Source organism: Papio anubis, chromosome 12 (genome assembly GCF_008728515.1).
Source record: "Papio anubis isolate 15944 chromosome 12, Panubis1.0, whole genome shotgun sequence".
Lineage (NCBI taxonomy): Eukaryota > Metazoa > Chordata > Mammalia > Primates > Cercopithecidae > Papio > Papio anubis.
The window spans coordinates 61,680,740-61,700,561 of NC_044987.1; the positions used below are offsets into that span (position 1 = coordinate 61,680,740).

Here is a 19,822-nt window from a genome sequence, read left to right on the forward strand (position 1 = left end):
TGAGGCATGTGCCATGCTTCATCCAGGTTGGTGCAGACGGCTGAGGTCTGGAGAGTTTCTCAGTGCTGGCTGGTGGGTCAGAGGCACAGCTGGTCTCCAGGTGCCAGGTGCTCCCTGCACCTACCACCCCCAGCACACACCCAGCTGCCTCCCTTTCAAGAAATCTGGGAACCCTACAGACTAGGTGGTAGCAGAGGGGCAGTCAGTTATCTTGGCAGTGGGGAGAGATGGACCAGGCCCCCTCTGCATTCATGGGTGATAGTGCAGCTGTTCCAGTGGACACCAGGGCGGGGTTGTGGAGAGGCTTGGGGAGGGCTGGTGGCTGGCTAATTCAAAGAGCAAGGTCAGGGTCACACTGCTGGCCGTCGGGGCTCAGCAGACCCAGGTCAAGCATTGAAGGATCAGAGCCAGGCTCAGGAGCCTCTGCAGAAAGTGGTAGACATAGATCAGGAGCCTGAGGGGAGGTATTGCCCTGCCTTACGGTACAGAAGGCTGGGCTTGGCTAAGGGGCTTAGGAGCTACCAACCCCAGCTGTTTCCAGTGCTGTCTGGGCCTATGGACACAGCAGCTGCACTCAAGAGGCCACAGGTCAGGAGCAGCTCTGCCCCTCAGAGAAGCACAACCAAGCCAGGAGCCCGACCAGGCAGTCATCCAGGAGAAGGGCACTGACGGCCAGGATTCCAGGTGTGGCCCCTGGTCCTGTCCACCTTTGGGACATGACACAGGTGCCCTTTGGGACACAGGAATGTCCTCCTGGAAGACTGCCTGGCCGGGCTCCTGGCTGGGTCGTGCTTCCCAGCCCCGGCCTGCAGCGCATCCCTCCAGTAGGTACTGCATGCGGGTATGGTCATCATTCCTCATGGGTTGGGGTAGGAGGGGCCCAGTTCTGCACCCCTTGATGTGTGAGCTGGGCAAGGCTTTCACCCACTTGAAATTTGGTCTCTTGGGTGGCGAGGCACGGTGGCTCACGCCTGTAATGCCAGCACTTTGGGAAGCTGAGGTGGGCGGATCACGAGGTCAGGAGATGGAGACCATCCTGGCTAACACGGTGAAACCCCGTCTCTACTAAAAATTAAAAATTAAAAAAATTTAGCCGGGCGTGATGGTGGGCACCTGTAGTCCCAGCTACTCTGGAGGCTGAGGCAGGAGAATGGCATGAACCCGGGAGGCGGAGCTTGCCGTGAGCTGAGATCGGGCCACTGCACTCCAGCCTGGGCGAGAGAGCGAGACTCCGTCTCAAAAAAAAAAAAAAAAAAGCAGCTTGGTCTCTCGGTCTCTGGGGACCTTTATCCAGGTGGACCGCTGTGTGGGTTTGCAGCTTAAATGCAAGTTTGTTCCCAGTGACCACAGTGTGCCTGGTAGGGAGAATGGGCCACCCCTCCCCACTCCAGGAGCAGAGTTGGAGACTGACACTTTTCCAGGTGATAACAGGACAGCTCTGGGGCAGCGGCTCCCGTGCTTGGTGAAGGGGTACCAGAGCCTTGGCTAAAGGTCTCCCTCCCCTGCTCCGCCTGGGGCTGCTCTCTTCCTTCGGTGTCTTTCTCGGCTCTCAAGATGGACATGCGAAGCCTAGGGAGTCTGAAGATCCAGGGGGTGTCCAGTGGTTCTGTTCCAGTTTCTGTTCCACAGACATGAACCAGGACACTCATTTGCCTCTACTGCCTGTGGCCTGAAAACCCACATTTCTAAGTGCAGAACTGGCTTAGCTCACTTGGAGGTATGTGGGGGGTTGGGGAGGGAGGTTGCTCCAGTATCTCTAAGGTTGCCTAAGAGACAGGCCCCCTCCCCAGTTCTTCCAAGGAACAGGCTGCTGGAGATATCTGAGCTCAGGCAGGAAGGCCAAGGTCTGAGTCATGGTCCTGACTTGCTGTGTGGCCCTGTCTAGGTTCTTGCCCCTTCTGGGACTGGGACTTACTTTCATTTCTAGAAATGCGGAAGGTTGATTTGGTGGTTCCTAAGTGCCTAAGGAGGAGGTGGTTGGGTTGTGTGGTCCTGGTTGAGAAGGCAGGACTGGGGTCTGCCTAGTAGAACTGTAACTGGGTGGGACTGGGTGGAATGGGAGGCACCTTATGCTGGGAGGCTAGAGGCTGGGTTCTGGCCACACTTTGGCCACTGATTTGCAGTGGGCAAGTTGTCATTTGCCTGGTTCTCCATGTGTAGAATTGGGAAGTGTTCATTCAGTCAACAGATACTCACTGTGTGCCACCTTTGGGACACAAGTATCCCTGGTCTTGCCTTGAGAAACCTTGCACCCAGCCAGGGTTGGGGGTGAGATAGTATGTATGTGACAGACACAGTCACAGATGGTGACATCTGGTGTGATCAGGGCTGTGACCGTGGGAGTTAGAGACTGCTTCCTCGAGCAGGTGGCACTTGAGCTTGCAGGGTGAGGTAGAGAAAGATGTTCCAGGCAAAGGGAACCACGTAAGCAAAGGCCTGGTGGTGAAGTGCTGGTGTTGGAGCATGAGTGTGGAGGAAATGAGACCAGAGGGGAGGGGCAGGTGGCAGGAGCCAGTGGGTGGCAGCCCCATGAGCCCCACTGGGTAATGGGGAGGTCAGGGAACGGGTAGGCGGGCAGGAGAGGCAGCCCCTGCCTCAGGACTGGGGGTTGGTCTCAGAGACTCCTAGAAGTCTGGGGTGGTTCTGCCCTGCTCTGGGGAATGGCTGAGGGGGTTTGAGAGTCATACTTCCCCCTGTGTGGGTGAGGGCATCCCCAGCAGTGTTTAAGGGGCCTGCCCAGCAGGAAGTGCTGGGGCAGCCTCAGAGGTCAAAAGAAGGGACAGGCCTTGCCATGGAGGGTGCCAGGGAGCCTCAGAGTCAGTCTCCAACTCCTAGATCTCCCGGCTGAACCTTGGCACCTGCTTCCTCCAACTCTCCCTCGCTCTGCCCATCTCTCCAGGCAGCCCCATGTCCCAAGCCTCCTGAGCAGGGTGAGCCGGGGTCAAACCCTGACCGAAGGCCTCCCAGTCCAGCCCTCTGCAGACCCTGCCCCTGGCCACCCTCTTCTTGACTCTGTTGTGTGCCCAGCCCCAGCTGCTGTGGCTCAGGAGGCTTCCTGGGGAGGAATTTGAGGTGGGGGTGTGGGTGGGGGTGGGGGCACTTCAGAAGGGTGAGCAGCAAAGGCTGAAAACACTGGAAGGTGCCACATATTGAGTGCCTGCTCAATATGCCTGCAAACCAGGCCTTTGTAGATTTCCATTCATACATTTCACATATATTATCGATTGAGCATTTTCTAGACGCTGTCCTAGCCATGGAGGATACAACTGTGAATAAGACAAGGTCTGTGCCTCTCAGCTGAAGAGTCTGACTTTAACAAATATTCATACAAGGCAGTGTCTGGTAGTGATAAGTGGGATGCTGAAAAAGGAAACAGAGTAAGGAGGTAGAGGCTAATGGGGTGCTTTTTAGGATAGAGTGGTCAGGGAAGAAAGGCCTTGCATTTGAGGAGGTGCCCAAATGGGTATGAGAAGTCATGCAGATGCCTGGGCAAGAACATTCTGGCCAGAAGGAGCTTGGGGCCCAACAGTTGAGTGGGCGCATGCAGGGACAGGTTGCACAGGCCTGGCAGGCCGGCTGCTGGCTTTGGCTTTTACTTTGAGTGAGGTGGCAAGTCACTGGGGAGTGAGAACTGATCAGATTTGGGATCTGCTTCATCCCTCCCTCACAAGCCTGCAAGGTGGAGCTATCCTAATTCCATTACACAGATGAGGAAACTGAGGCTCAGAGAAGTTAGAATAATTCCCAAATCCCACAGCAGGAGGAACCCCTGCCTGCTGCCTCTCTGTCACAGTGTGCTCCATCACCAGAGCACCCTGCTGTCCTCCATGACTTCCTGTTGTCTGGACAGTAAGGACCAGGGTCTTAGCATGGCCTTCAAGGCCCTTCTCGGTCGCACTCAGCCTCCCTCTCCCTCTATCACTTGACCTCCCCTTCTCCTTCCTGGGCCCTACCTGTCTCCATGCTGTTCCCTTGAGAGGACCCTTGATTCAGATTCTGGCTCCTGAGTGACTATGAGCCAGTTACTTAACCTCTCTGAGGCTGTTTCCTAATCTGTAACATGGCCTGAAGCCACCTGCTTGCTAGGTTGTTGGAAGGATTTTATGAGGCAATCCATGTGATATGTTTAGTGTGGTGCCGGGTAGACAGTAAGCACTGCGTAAGCGCCACCTTTTGTTGTTGCAAGCAGGGGTGGCTGGATCCAGTGAGCAAGTTCCAGTGTTCCCTGTGGCCCTGCTGGAGAATGGGTTGGAGAGGGAGACTGAGTCAGGGAGTCTTCCCTGGCTGTTGTCTGATTATATAGTCAGGGAGACTGAGGTCACACATCAAATTGGAGGCCAAAGCCTGTGGGGCTGGTCCCTCTGTCTCCCTCTCTCCCTTCTGGCCCTAGTCCTGACCCCACCCATGTGGTCACCCTCCCCAGCCAACACAGGCAGCTTCCCCTTTCATGTGCCAGCAGTAAGGGACCCCCTTATCTTCTGTCTTCTGTATTCCAGGGGCCATCTAGAGACTAGGCAGGTCTGGGTCCCTGTTCCCCTGGGCTCCTACTTCTGGGGTGCAGAGGATCCCACCAAGTCCCTTCTCCTTGGTGGGCAGGAGCTTTAGGTTCCCAGTGAGCTCACAGAGGAGTCAGTTGGCACCCTCCCTTTCCTTCTTGGGGCAGGGTGGGTGCTGGCCCTTGGCCCCCAGGGCACATGGTGAGGGTCTGTAGCTTGAGCACTGGTGCCACTGGGTCTGTCCACTCCTGCTGCCTGTGATTCTGTGGTCATCCCTGTGCACTCCCACCCTGCTGTGGTCAGCCCCATCTCTTCCTGTTTCTGCCTCATTTATGGTGTTCGGAGTCCCCCTCCTGCTCCCCCTGGGGGCAGCGGTCACAGGAGGATCTTCCAGGAGTCATCCTGTGGCTCCTCGGGCTGCCCCTTGCCCTCTATGGGAGGAGGTGCCATGGGAAGTCCCCAACCCCTGTAGAGTGTGTCTGTGCCGGAGGGCCAGGGAGGCAGGCCAGAGCCCCATCTTGCTGGTGGTGGGAGCGCCCCAGGTCTCTGTAGGTGTAGGGCTGATTGGGTCACCTTTCTGGGTGGGAAGGGACTGAGCTAGGCCGAGGGTGAGGACTGGGAGAGTGGGGAGGGTCCTGGGGTGGGGCTGTGGAGGGTTGAGGTCAGGAGCTACGCCATGTATCAGGTGAGCCCAGTGGGCTAGAGTGGGCCCTGGTTGCAGGGGGCAGAGGCCGGAGGCAGGGGTGAGGGCCCAGAAGTCCAGGCAAGCTGAGAAGGCTAGGGTGAATGGGGGCAGCATGGATGCGGGGCAAAGGTGTGCCCAAAACATGGTAAACAGGAAGGAGGTGGGGGAAGGGGCAGTGGTCCCCAGACCCATTTGGGGCCAGGGATATGTGGTGCGGCCAGAGGGGCATAGTATGTGATAGACTTTTTGACAAGGCCTAAAACCAAACCATTTAACTTTCAGCTACATGTATTTGCAAGTGAGGTACGTTAGACGTTCCTGAGTCATCCCACACCTCCTTCCCTACCTGACCGTCTTTTGGGGTCTTGGGCATGAGGGGCCCCTGGGTGAGGCTTAAGGTGTGGTGGATGAGAGTCAGGGCCAGGGTGGGGTCTGATGGTGTCTGGAGGACAAACCTCAGGGACCCTGGCGTCTGGAGTTTATTAGTGAGCCTCAGTCCATTTCCCATGTGAAAGTCCGAGGGCTGCGCTCTGTGCTGCTGGCCACCAGTGCCTGGGAGGGAGACCTTATTTGATTAGCTTTGTCTTAGACCCTTGGGAGGGTAAGGCAGGGGCAGGGAGGGGGCTTTGGGTCTCAGTCTCTTATTTTCCAAGCAGACAGCCTAGGAAATTAGCAATTTCACTTATAATAGTTCTGTTAGTAATCTATGCATGTTACACTTAAATCATAAAGCTACCTTATAATGATGGTTTTGGGGAGCAAACTGGAATAAACTCAATTCTAATGACTGAAAACATTTATCATTTTTTTCTAATTATAAAAATGGTACTCAATTGTGAAAACTTGAAACAGTGCCGACTTGAAGGTTGTAGAAAGTGAAAGTCTTTCAAGATTGGGGTTGGAGTTAGTGTGAGGCCTGAAAGTGGGGTCAGCAATGCCTACTGTCCCTTAGTCTTTCATGTCCCTTAGTCATTAATAAAACTGTGGCTTAGCATTTTATTAGGGTGATGCTGGTAGGGTTGCTGCAAGAAGGTTGTTAAAAGGTCCTGCCTCCCGCCAGGTCCACTGTGTGTGGGTGTGCGTGTTGTGTACTGCTCAGAGGTGCCTGGCAGGTGTGTGGAAGTGAGGGAGAAGGAGGACTGAAACCCAGCCTGTCCTCTTCTTGCTCAGCTGCTTCCCCTGGTGTGGGGCTCCTGGAAGAAGAGGAATCTTTTTCTTCTTTGCCTAACGGCCACACGTGGGTTGGAGACAGCTCTTCTCCCCCGGCTCCCCACATTCCCCAAGGGGAGCTGTTGAGTTCATTGTATGATGAGAGTGTGCCGTGCGGGGCGTTCCAGGCGGAGGTCCAGAATGCCGTGGAGTCAGGTCTGGTCTGGAGCTCTGCAGGGGGACATGGCTGGAGATAGGCGGTGGTAGTCATTGGTGTCTGGGGTGACTGAGAACCTCGGGATGCGGAGGGAGTCTAGCCCAGAGCCTGGCTACAAGCCTAGCACCCAGGGTCAGGACTAGGCAAGACCTTGGGGCTAGGGACAGGAAGTGACTGCCTGGCGGCAGAGGAGTGAGCAGAAGAGCAAGCTGACCTCCAGTACACACGCGGTGGCGTGTCATGGTCATCTGGGTGCCAGGCTCTAGGAGGCAGGGGGTGACAGCTCTACTTTGTGGAGGGGAAACTGAAGCTCAGAACGTGATGTGACTTGCCCCGGGCTTCAGACAAGAAATGGTGGAGCCAGGACTGGAACCAGAGTTGTCTTGCATCCTAGGTGGGGAGGGGACCCAGGCCTGAAGCCCAGGGACGTTGCTGATAGACCCCCAGCTCCCCACCAGCTAGCTGAGGCAGCTCTTCATTCCCCCAGGCCCTGGGGTCCCACTCAGTCCTCACTGCCCTGAGGGGCTGCTCCCCATCAGCCACCAGCACTGCGGAGACCCCAGAAGACGGGCCACACCACACATGGGCCAGGACAGGAATCTCCTGGTGCCAGGGAGAGTTATAGGGCAGAGATGTGGCCTGGGGTGGGACAGGAGGCCCCAATGTGCCTTCCTGGGACTGTTATGTGGTGGCCGCCAGTCCCCAAGAGATGGAAAATAGGCTGCTTGGCCCAGGGATCAGTCAGCTTGCCCACTTGAAGGCTGTACCTGCTGCCTTTCCTGGCAGGGCTGGAGGGAGGTGGCTTCTGCAGGGGTGTGGGGGCCACTTCTGCACCCTCTGGGCTGGGAACCCAGCCCCCACTAGTTCCTCATATCTACGGAAGTGTCTCTAAGACTCTTGCCTGAGTGAGCGGAGCCTGGAGAAAGCCCAGGAGGGCAGCAGAGCGAAGGGGCCCTACGCAGAGGTATCACCTGGTGCCTGGGCTAGGGAGGGCTGAGGGTGGAGTTCTGGGCTGTGGGGTCGTTGCGCAAGGTTGAATTGCTGGTAGGGAGCTGTGTGTGGTGGAGAAGAGCAGATCTGAGGTGTGGTCATTGGGTGGGGTGGTAGGTGTGTGTGGCCCTGGGAGATGTGTGGCCCTTGAGGTAGTGTGAGGTGTGCATTTGTGGTACCGGTGGGGTGTGGTTTGTAGACCCAGACCTGGCCAGAACTGGCTGTGTATGTTCTTGGTTCCTGTTGAGGAGCTCCGGGGAGTTTCCTGAGGTCTGGATGCTGGGGTCCCTGCCCTGCCTGCCTGTGCTGGGACAGCTGGGCCCAGGGTAGAGGATGAGGCTGTATAAGGGAGGTGGTGGTGGACAAGCTGAGGCCTCAGTCAGGACCCTAGCCTGCCGTCCTCCCCTCCTGGCTCCCCGTAGGGCTAGGTCTTTCCTTGAACCCAGGGCAGAGCCCTGTGCCGAGGGGAGCTGAGGATGCAATCAGGGGAGGCGACTTGGCCAAGAGGACTCCAGAGCTGGGTGTGGAAAGGGTTAGGGGCTTTAAGGCTGCCCTGATCCAGGGCTGACTCATGCAAATCAGAATGCAAAACAGGCTCAGGGAGGCTTCAAGAGAGGGCCACACCCACACAGTCAGCAGACTGCAGGTGACCGAGGGCCAGCCATTGAGCCTCTCCAAACATCTTCTGTTCCTACCCCACTGACATCTCCTGTTGCCAGATTCACCAGGTCCTTTTCTGTCCCTGGGCCTTGCACACCCAGTCCCCTTTGCCTGGAATGGCTTCTACCTGACTACCTCCTACTTATCCTTCAAGGCCCAAGTCAGGGGTTCCTTCTAGAAGCCTCCCTTACTTCACCAGACAGAAGCAGTCACATCCTCTGAAGGCCCCGTGAGCTACAGCAGGTGACCTGGTGAGCTTCTACCTCACACAGCTTCCATGACATGAAGAAGAATCCCAGTCCTTAGGGTTGTTATAAGAACGAATGAGGGGCCGGGTGCAGTGGCTCACGCCTGTACTTCTAGCACTTTGGGAGGCCAAGAGGGGAAGATTGCATGAACTCAGGAGTTTGAGACCAGCCTGGGCAACGTGGCAAAACCCCATCTCTACAAAAAGTACAAATATTAGCCAGGCATGGTGCATGTGCCTCTAGTCCAGCTACTCTGGAGAAGCTGAGGTAGGAAGATCACTTGAGCCCAGGAGGCTGAGGTTGCAGTGAGCTGAGATCACACCACTGCACTCCAGCCTGGGTGGCAGAGTGACCCTGTTTCAAAAAAAAAAAAAAAAAAGAACAAATGAGATGGAGAAAATCTACCAGGGGCTGGGCACATGATTGCCAAATGGTGTACATTTAGGGAAAGAAGGAAGCTGGAGGATGCCTGTCTTTCGCTAAGGCTCTGGGTCATCTTCTTGCTGGGCTGGTGAAACAGGTCACTAGTCAGTAGTGGGTAGAGATATTATCAGGGAGTTGCTGGGCTGGGACAGAGAAGGGGTGATGAGATTTGAACTCTGACCTTGGGGTTGAAATGGTAGGTAGAGAACAGAAGGGCAAAAGTGTTGGTTCCAGCAAGAGGGACTCAAGCCAGACGTGAAGGACTGGCGGGCAAGGATTAGAGATTCCAGGCAACCCTTACCTCTGGACTGGGACTGAGTGCACCTGTGAGCCCAGCCAGGTCCTGGGTACCACTGTGGATGGCAGAGGAGATAAGACTCTCAGGATACTCCAGGATACATGGGGGATTGGGTGGAGGTGGACCCCCACAAAATGAGCAACCAAAGAGAGAGCAGAAGCAGTGCTGAGATGTGGGGCTCAGCCTTAGAGGACTAGGAGCTTGAGGGGGCAGTCAGGGTGGACTTTTTGGAGGAGGTGGCCTGGAGCCACCTGAAGATGGGAGGATGCGGTTTACTCATTCATTGTCAGCAGACAGTTTCGGGGGCTCCCTGTTTGCCAGGCCAGTGCCTAGTGTGAGAAGTGACATGGAGGAAGTCATGGACAGGGCCAGCCCAGCCTGGCTGGGGGTTGGGGTGTCACTGACAACTTGAGCAAGTCACTTCCTCCCTGGGGGTGTGTGTTTCTTCATCTGTAAACGTCAGAACTGAATGAAGTTGAATGACGGACCAAGGAGTGCTTGAAGGCACTGGGAACCATGGAAAGGCTTTGAATGGGGGTGGGACCGTAGTTGGCATAGCAGAGAGACGCTGGAAGGACACGAGAGAGAAGGAGAGTCAGGATGGGGGTGTGGGGGTGCTGAGGCCTGACTGGGCCCTTGGGGTGGAGAGGAGGGAAATCCCTCAGCTCTTGGCTGTGCTGTCGCAACAGGATGACTCTTCCCTCTGCCAGGTCCCTGCCTTCCTGAGGATGAGGACTCAGTGATGTGTCATAGCAGCTGAGGGGCTTAAACCTCCAAACTAGGACTTGGATTAGGGTAAAGCAAGTGAGGCGCTTGCCTCTGTTGCAGAATTTGAGGGAGTACCAAAAAACTCAGTAATTAGCTGGGTTTGGTCACGAGATCCTGTGGTCCCCGCTACTGGGGAGGGGGAGGTGGGAGGATCACTTGAGCCCAGGAGGTTGAGGCTGCAGTGAGCCATGATCATGCCACTGCACTCCAGCCTGGGCAACAAAGCGAGACCCTCCCTGTCTCAAAAAAAAAAAAAAAAACAACAAAAGATACCTAAAATTTAAAAGCAATAACTATTTATTTAAAAAAGATCAGTAATCGAGGTATATAATATTTAATGCCATTTAAAAATAAAAATGAATGCCAGAAATCCATGATGAGCAAAATATAAAACATTTAACATTTTAAATAAAAAGAGGACCAGTACTGATGATTCTGTCTTTGCCTCAGGCTGCAGTGTGGCTTAGCAGGGCACTGCTCTGAACTTCTTTTTCCAATTTGCTGCTTTCTCCAGGAAGCTTTCCCTGACCCCAGTCTGGTTGAGGGCCCCCTAGGCCGTTTTTACTGGATGATGGTATCTGATCCCTTCCAGCCTGAGATTCCTGGAGGGCCAGTCCAGGTCTGAGGTCTGGTTCATGCTTGCAGTGCCTTGGACAGGGCTGTTCCAAAGGGGTATCAGTGCCCAGTCACCATGTCTTTGAACTTAGCCAGATGCCCTTAGTGCAGGAATAGGAACTTGAGAGAGGCCCAGTAGGGAGCCAGGCTTTTCTCAGGGAGAGAAGTAGTTTCCTGTTTCCCAGACCTTGTCATTCTAGTGGGGGTGGTTGGGACCATCATCTATCAATCTGTGTTAAACCCTTAGCACAGTGCCTGGCCTATATATAGCAGGTGCTCAGGTTTTTTTGTTTGTTTGTTTTGTTTCATTTTTGAGCCAGAGTCTCACTCTGTCACCCAGGCTGGAATGCAATGGCGTGTTCTGGGCTCACTGCAACCTCTGCATTTCAGGTTCGAGCGATTCTCCTGCTTCAGCTTCCTGAGTAGCTGGGCTTACAGGCACCCACCACCATGCCCAGCTAATTTTTTGTATTTTTAGTAGAGACGGGATTTCACCATGTTGGTCAGGCTGGTCTCAAACTCCTGACCTCAAGTGATCCACCTGCCTCGGCCTCCCAGAGTGCTGGGATTACAGTCATGAGCCACTGCGCCCGGCCCTCAGGTTGTGTTTTGAGAGGCCATGAAGAGTGGTTAAGAGTTGATGGCCAGGCTGGTGGCTCACACCTGTAATCCCAGCACTTTGGGAGGCGGAGGCGGGTAGATCACTTGAGCCCAGGAGCTCAAGACCAGCCCGGGCAACATGGCAAAACCCCATCTCTACAAAAAAAAATGGAAAAATTAGCCGGGCGTGGTGGCACAAGCCTGTAGTCCCAGGTACTTGGGAGGCTGAGGTGGGAGAATTGCTCGGGCGTAAGAGGCAGAGGTTGCGGTGAGCAGAGATTGTGCCACTGCACTCCAGCCTGGGTGACAGAGCGAGACCCTGTCTAAAAAATAAAGTTGAGAGCTACAGTCTCCAGTATGAATACAGTGTAAGCCACAATGCAATTTTAACTGTCCAAGTGAAATTAATGTTAATAATATATTTCATCATGTAAACAATAGGGAGATTATTGAGATATTTTGCATTCTTTTTTTTTTTTTTTTTTTTGGTGCTCAGTCTTCAAAATCGACTGTGTTCAAAATCTAGCACATCATATTCCAGGGACCACATTTCAAATGTCCAACAGCCATATGAGGCTACTGCTGGCTGCTATTGGACAGCACAAGACTAGACTATATTCATACTGCCTCCTTCTTAGGTGTGTGGCTTTGAAAAGTTATTTAACCTCCCTTTATCTCAGTTTCTTCATCTTTAAACAGCGATAGCAATCATATGTACCTCCCAGGGCTGCTGTGAGGCTTTAATGAGTTAATATAAAGTGCTTGGATACCTGGCATGCAGTAAGCACTGTTTATGTGGTCTCCTTTTCTTTTTCTTTTTTTTTTTTTTGAGACGGAGTCTCGCTCGGTGGCCCAGGCTGGAGTGCAGTGGCCGGATCTCAGCTCACTGCAAGCTCCGCCTTCCGGGTTTACGACATTCTCCTGCCTCAGCCTCCCGAGTAGCTGGGACTACAGGCGCCCGCCACCTCGCCCGGCTAGTTTTTTTGTATTTTTTAGTAGAGACGGGGTTTCACCGTGTTCGCCAGGATGGTCTCCATCTCCTGACCTCGTGATCCGCCCGTCTCGGCCTCCCAAAGTGCTGGGATTACAGGCTTGAGCCACCGCGCCCGGCCGGTCTCCTTTTCTTGTTTTAAATTGTCGTTTGAGTAGCACTGCCATTTTTGCCAACGCTTTCATCTGAAGTGCTGGCTACTTAAAGGTTGTTTTTTAAATACTCACTTTTGGGCTGGGTGTAGTGGCTTATGCCTACAATCTTAGCACTTTGGGAGGTCAAAGTGGGAGGATTGCTTGAGACCAGGAGTTTGAGACCAGCCTGGGCAACATAACAAGACCCTGTCTTTACACAAAATAACACAATTAGCTGGGCACTGTGGCATGTACGTGTAGTTCCAGCTACTTGGGAGGCTGAGGCAGGAAGATTGCTTGAGCCTGGGAGTTGGAGATTGCAGTAAGCTGTGATTGCAGTACTACACTCCAGCCTGGGCAACAGAGCAAGACCCTGTCTCAAAAATAAAATAAGGCTGGGTGCAGTGGCTCACACCTGTAATTCTAGCAGTTGGGGTGGCTGAGGTGGGTGGATCACTTGAGGTCAGGAGTTCAAGACCAGCCTGGCCAACGTGGCAAAACCATGTCTCTACTAAAAATACAAAAATTAGCTGGGCATGGTGGTGCGCACCTGTAGTCCCAGCTACTTGGAAGGCTGAGGCAGGAGAATCGTGCTTGAACTTGGGAGGTGGAGGCTGCAGTGAGCCAAGATTGCGCTACTGCACTCTAGCTGGGGCGACAGAGTGAGACACTGTCTCAAAATAAATAAAATAAAATACTTAAAAAATATATACGTGTTTTAGCCCTGTCCTAGGAAGTGATAATCATGGAGTTTACTTAAGATAAATACCTGTTTATGTGATTGTAAGATGTAAAATGTTCATGAATACCTGCTGAAGCCGTTATGCAGAGCACAGCAGTTTTGAAGTTAACCCTAGTGTTGGCAGACCTGACTGCTCTAGGCCCTGGGGAGGGAGACCTGTCTATGCCACCCCACTGGTCACTAGCCCCACAGAGCCCTGGCCATCTGCATAGCAAGGGTGGTGGCCTGCCTAGGGGTGTCCTATTCTTTCTCCTTCTACCTGGAAGCGTCCGCTTTTGGTCTGTTTTCCTCAACCTCCCTTACATGTTTAGGGGCAGGGCCCTGGGGTCTCATGCCCCTGACTCAGTTATCCCACTTGTTCCCTTAGGCCACTTCATGGTCCCCAGGCTTAGTGGGGAGGGTCCTGTGTCCCTGGGTCCTCTAAGGCCCCCACCTCTCCTAACAGGCTCTGTGTCAGGGAGACTTCTTTAGTCGTGGGGCTGCATTGTCCCTTCCTCACCCGTCCTGGGGCTGTCCCTCCCACAGTCTGCCCCTAGACACATCCCAGCACTGGTCTTGCGGGGCCAGAGAGTAGGGAAGTCCTGACTCCTCTTTACCACCTGTGCGGCCCCCACATCTGGACAGGCCTGTCTGTCTGCCTTCTCCCTCCAGGAAGGCCTTCCTCTGGTCTGACTTCTGTTGCCAGCTTCTATGAACATGAGGTTCCCTGAATCCTTTCCTCTTCCCTCTTCCTTCTCTTCCTCTTCTTCCACCTCTTCCCCATCTCTTCTTTTTTCTTTTCTTTTCTTTTCTTTTTTTTTTTTGAGTCAGGGTCTGGCTCTGTCACCCAGGCTGGCATGCAGTGACTCAATTACAGCTCACTGCAGCCTCCACCTCCTGGGCTGAAGTGATTCTCCCACCTCAGCCTCCTGAGTTCCTGGGACTACAGGCACACACCACCATACCTGGCTAATTTTTGTATTTTTGTCGTACAGATGGGGTCTCCTTATGTTGCCCAGGCTGGTCTTGAACTCATAGACTCAAGGAATTCACCTGCCTCAGCCTCCCAAAGTGCTGGGATTATAGGCGTGAGCTACTGTGCCTGGCGCCCATTTCTTCTTTCGTTTTCCCTGTCCCTCTCCCTCTTCCCCTCTCCTTCTCTGGCATCTCATAGTGGCCTTGCCTCATGGGCTTTCTCCTCCATCCCTGTCCTTGCAGCTTCTGCCTCAGGCCAAGATGAGGAGCCCTTCAGAATAGCTGCTGTCTCTGGGAGGACCCAGGCGTCCTTGGCAGCCCAGCTGGTGAGTCAGGAGATGGAGTGGTGGGAACAGGGCTGGCTGTGGCATGCTAGGCCTTAACATTGAGGTGGGGGGAGGCTTGAAGGAGGCTGACACCTGATAGCCCATTTTCCATTTTGAGAACTGAGCTTGAGAGGCAGAGGGTGAGGCCCAAAGAGCTTGCTACGAGCCTCCCAGCAGGCCTTGGAACCTTGGAACGGGGAGGGGGTATGGGACGAAGGGACAAGGCAGGGGCCAGCAGGCTGAATTTTGAGGGTCTGTGTGTATGTTATCTCCTCATTGGATTCCCCTCCCTGCCTGGCAAGTTTTGTTCCCTTTCTCATTCTCAGGCTCTATTCATGGTTATCACATTCCCTTTTAATTTTTATTTAGTTTTTGGAAAATGATACAAAATTAAAAAGATACAGAAGGGTATAGCGTCTCCTGTCTTCCCAGCTGTCAGTTCCCCTCCCCAAACTCAGTCATATATATCCGTACAGTTTTCTTTGTTTATATTTGCGTATATATATAACATGTGTATTTTTTCTTTTTCTTTAACCAAGATGTTTACATAACATTGTTCTGCATCTTGCTTTTCCACTTAACACATCTTTAATATCATTGTATATGAACTTTAGAATCTGCTGGTCTCAACAAATTCCAGTTGGTAATTTTAGTTAGGATGGTGTTAAAGTTTTAGCTTAACCCTGGAGGAACTGACATCTTTATGATGTTGAAGTGAAAAGTCTCCCTCTCCTCAGAGGTGCATTTCCAGGGAAGCTGGAGTTTGAGGTGCAGGGCTCCTTCCAGGATGTAAAGAGGGGCCCGAACAGTGTGTGCACGTGGTCATGTGTTTTTGTGAATTTTGCAAAAGTGACATGCTCTTTTTTTTTTTTTTTTTTTTTTTGAGACGGAGTCTTGCTCTGTCCCCCAGGCTGGAGTGCAGTGGCGCGATCTCGGCTCACTGCAAGCTCCGCCTCCTGGGTTTATGCCATTCTCTTGCCTCAGCCTCCCAAGTAGCTGGGACTACAGGCGCCCGCCATCTCGCCCGGCTAGTTTTTTTGTGTGTGTGTGTGTGTGTTTTTAGTAGAGACGGGGTTTCACCGTGTTAGCCAGGATGGTCTCGATCTCCTGACCTTGTGATCCGCCCGCCTCGGCCTCCCAAAGTGCTGGGATTACAGGCTTGAGCCACCGCGCCCGGCCGACATGCTCTTAAGGAGAGTGTGTTAGTCTGTTTTGCATTGCAATCAAGGAATACCCTGAGTAATTTATAAAGAAAAGAGGTTTATTTGGCTCATGGCTCTGCAGGCTGTACAAGCATGGCACCAGCACCTGCTCAGCTTCTGGTGAGGCCTCAGGGAGCTTTTAGTCAGGGCAGAAAGCGAAGCGGGAGCAGGCGTGTCACATGGCGAGAGAGGGAGCAAGAGAGAAGCCGGGCTCTTTTAACCAGCTAGCTCTTATGTGAACAAATAGAGTGAGAACTCACTTGTTACTGTGGGGAGGGCACCAAGCTATTCATGAGGGATCTGCCCCTGTGACCCCAAACACCTCCCACTAGGTCCATCTCCAACATTGGGGGTCACATTTCAACATGAAATGTGGAGGGGACAAACATCCAAACCATATCATAGGGTGCCTAAATTGTGTAAGCTTCAGGCTCCATGAACTTCAGGCCCTATGAACTCTGGATCTTCCACTGTTCCCTCCTGTCCCTTCAGGCCTTAGTTTTCTTCCTAGGAGGAAGCTGGTTACTGTTGTCACCTTGCCCCCATGTGTCTTTTCAGAGATGCTTTGTTCACTACCGGTAGCTGCACACTGCTCCATGCTCTCCCTTGTTTTTTTTTTTCACAGAGAGAAAATGTTATACAAACTGTTCTGCACTTTTCTTTACTCGTTTAACAGTGTATCTTGGCCGGGCGCGGTGGCTCAAGCCTGTAATCCCAGCACTTTGGGAGGCCGAGGCGGGTGGATCACGAGGTCAGGAGATCGAGACCATCCTGGCTAACATGGTGAAACCCCGTCTCTACTAAAAATACAAAAAACTAGCCGGGCGTGGTGGCGGGCGCCTGTAGTCCCAGCTACTCGGAGGCTGAGGCGGGAGAATGGCGTGAACCCAGGAGGCGGAGCTTGCAGTGAGCCGAGATCGCGCCACTGCACTCCAGCCTGGGCGACACAGCGAGACTCCGTCTCAAAAAAATAAAAAAATAAAAAAATAAAACAAAACAAAACAAAAAAACAGTGTATCTTGTAGATCATCCCATGCCAATATGTAAGGAGTTTCCTCATTCTTATGGCTGCTCAGTATTCTTTTGCACAACTATACCATAATTTAGTTAACCAATCTCCCATTGGTGGCCATTTTGGTTATTTCCATTCTTTTGCTATTAAACAGAGGCACTGCAGCCAGTAACCTTCTATATATGTCAGTTCTGGCGGGTGCCAGTAAAAGTGCAGGCTAAATGCCTATGGGTGGCTGGGTCAACCATCTGCATCTCTTTTTTTTTTTTTTTGCTGGGGGGACAAAGTCTCTGCCACCCAGGCTGGAGTGCAATGGTGCAATCTCGGCTCACTGCAACCTCCACATCCTGGGTTCAAGAGATTCTCCTGCGCCTCAGACTCCCGAGTAGCTGGGATTACAAGTGTCTGCCACCATGCCCGGCTAACTTTTTGTATTTTTAGTAGAGATGAGGTTTTACCATGTTGACCAGGCTGGTCTCAAATTCCTGACCTCAAGTGCTGGGATTACAGGTGTGAGCCACCGTGCCCAGCCCAGACATCTACATCTCTTAGGGCTTTCACGCCTAGAGGCATTCCACAGCCAGGGAAGGGATGCCCTACCCCATTACCAGTGCCTGTATTTTCCAACTTTATTGCTCTTTGACAGTCTGATAGGTAGAAAGCAGTATTTCAGAATATTTTACATTCATATTTCCTAGTATGGGGGAGGTTAAGTTCCTTTTCAGATATTTAAGAGCCATTTATATTTTCCTTTCTGTAAATTTTTTCATTCATACTCTTTGCCCATTTTTCTGTTAGATGATTGATCCGTTTCTTATTTCTGCATGCTTTTCAGCTTTGAGGAAAATGAGCCCTTTGTGTGGAATATGAGTGGCAGATATCCCCTAGTTTGTTGTTTAGCTCTTGGCTTTGCTTATGGTGCTTTTTACCACGCAAGAATGCTTGATTTTTGTAGAGTTGAATATTTAAGTCTTTTCTGTGTACCTTCTGGATTTGTTTCATTTTCAAAAGGCTTTTGACTCTCTGAAATGATTTATTATTATTATTGTTATTTTTTTTAGAGACAGTCTCGCTCTGTTGCCCAGGGTGGAGTGCAGTGGTGTGCAGTGGTGTGATCATAGCTCACTGCAGCCTTGAACTCCTAGGCTCAAGCAATTCTCCCACCTCATCCTCGCAAGTAGCTGAGACCACAAGTGTACAACTGGCTAATTTTCAGGGTTTTTTTTTTTTTTTTTTTTTTGGTAGAGACAGAGTCTTTCTGTGTTGCCCAGGCTGGTCTTAAACTCTTGGCCTCAAGTAGTCCTCTTGCTTTAGCCTACCAAAGTGTTGGGATTACAGGCATGAGCCACCATACCCAGCCCTAAGATGGTTTTGTCAATCCTTTCATTTTTTATTTTTTATTTTTTTTTCTGAAATGGAGTCTCTGTTGCCCAGGCTGGAGTGCAGTGATTTCGGCTCACTGCAGCCTCCACTCCTGGGTTCAAGCGATTCTTCTGCCTTAGCCTCCTGAGTAGCTGAGATTACAGATGTTTGCCACCACGCCCAGCTAATTTTTTGTATTTTTAGTAGAGACAAGGGTTTGCTATGTTGGCCAAGCTGGTCAAACTCCTGACCTCAGGGGATCTGCCTACCTCGGCATCCCTAAGTGCTGGGATTATAGGTGTGAGCCACTTCACCTGGCCATGGTTTTTTAAAATACTGAAATCTTTGATCCAGCTGTAATTTTTCTTGTTGTAAAGTGTGAGATAGGGATCCACATTAGTTTTTTTTGAGAGTGCTCTACAGCTGTCCCAACAACTTAATAACTGCTTGTTTCCCCACGAGTTTGAGAGGCTACTTTTGGTGTATCCTAAATTTGTATATGTATTTGGGTCTACTTTTGAACTTTCTGTTCTGTTTAATTCTGTTCTGTTTAGTTCTGTTCACACACTGTAACCATATACTGTTTTAACCATTATGGCTTTATAATATGTTTTAACATGTGGTGAGGTTGACTCCTACTGTTTACCCTCCCCACCCTCCACCCCTGCTTCCAGAATTTTCCTGACTCTTCCTGCTTGTTTATTTTTCCATATGAACTTTCAAATCAGCTTGTTTAGCTTCAAAAAAATTATGTGTACATATTTAATTGGATTGTGTACATTATAAAGTAACTTAGACATCATTAATCTCTTTATGTTGTCTTCTATCCAGAACTTACTATGCTCTGCCATTTGTCCAGGTCTTCTTTTTGTCCCTCAGTAACACTCCCAATTTTTCTTCCTATTGCTATTGTTTATCTCCTAGGAAGTTTATTCTTGGTGTTTTCTATTTTGTGATGCTCTTGTAAATGGAGTCTTTCATCCTGGTTTCTACCTGTTTATTGCCTATAAATGTTGATTTCTGTTATGTTAATTTTGTTTGTTTTTTGTTTTGTTTTGTTTTGGAGACGGAGACTTGCTATGTTGCCCAGGCTGGGGTGCAGTGGCATGATCTCGGCTCATGGCAACCTTTGCCTCCTGGGGTCAAGCAGTTTTCCTGCCTCAGCCTCCCGAGTAGCTGGGACTATAAGCGCCTGCCACCACACCTGGCTAATTTTTTGTATTTTAGTAGAGATGGGGTTTCACTGTATTGCCCAGGCTGGTCTCAAACTCCTGAGCTTCAGGCAATCCACCCGCCTTGGCCTCCCAAAGTGCTAGGATTACAGGCGTGCCCGGCCAGTCTGTTATATTAATTTTGAACCCAACTATCTGGTTGTTATAGTTTCTCAGTTGAGCTTCTTGGGCTTTCGAACTCAACACTCATATTATTGGCAACAAATGGATAGTTTATCTCTTCCTTTCTGATTTTAATACCTCTTGTTTATTTTTGTTGTCCAGAGCTTTCAGGGCAATGTGAGGAATAATAATAACAACAGTAAAATGGATATCCTTTTCTCATTTAAGAAGGTATCAGTTTATTTCTGTTTTAGTAAGATTTTTGTTTAAGTAAGCTGGATATTGAGTTTTATCATATGCCTCTTCAGTGTCTGTGGAGATGATCAGATGACTTTTCCCTTTGATCTGCTAATCATCTCTTCTGGTCACCTTCTCTTCATATCACCTCTTGACTCCCACCAGGCCAGGAGCTCTTGATTACAGGGTGCAGGGGTAGAGCCTGAGTCCCCATTGCCTAGTGCCAGGCTATTTTGAAAGAACAAATGGATGAATGACCTTAGTGGGAGGGTTTACCCAATTCCAGGGCCAGGCCCCCAGAGGCCATGTGATGCTGGGTTTACTCACCTCCCACAGCATTTCACTTCCTCCAGGGGCATGGAGGTAGGGGGAGGCTAGT

The 19,822-nt window shown here is 51.5% G+C and overlaps 1 protein-coding gene across 5 annotated transcripts in view; it reads left to right on the top strand.

Annotated features, from left to right (window-relative positions):
• ARAP1 (ArfGAP with RhoGAP domain, ankyrin repeat and PH domain 1) overlaps window positions 1-19,822 on the top strand; it is a 69,002-nt gene that overhangs the window by 6,016 nt on the left and 43,164 nt on the right. For 2 of the 5 annotated variants that reach the window (XM_021926251.2, XM_003910374.5), the window contains exon 2: window positions 14,214-14,296. The exons of 1 other annotated variant lie outside the window; for it this stretch is intronic. The gene's annotated coding sequence lies outside the window, so the exon portion shown is untranslated. Of the gene's footprint in view, window positions 1-6,074; window positions 7,512-14,213; window positions 14,297-19,822 lie in introns of those variants that run through there. 2 more of the 5 variants (XM_021926252.2, XM_031653201.1) reach the window with 2 other exon arrangements.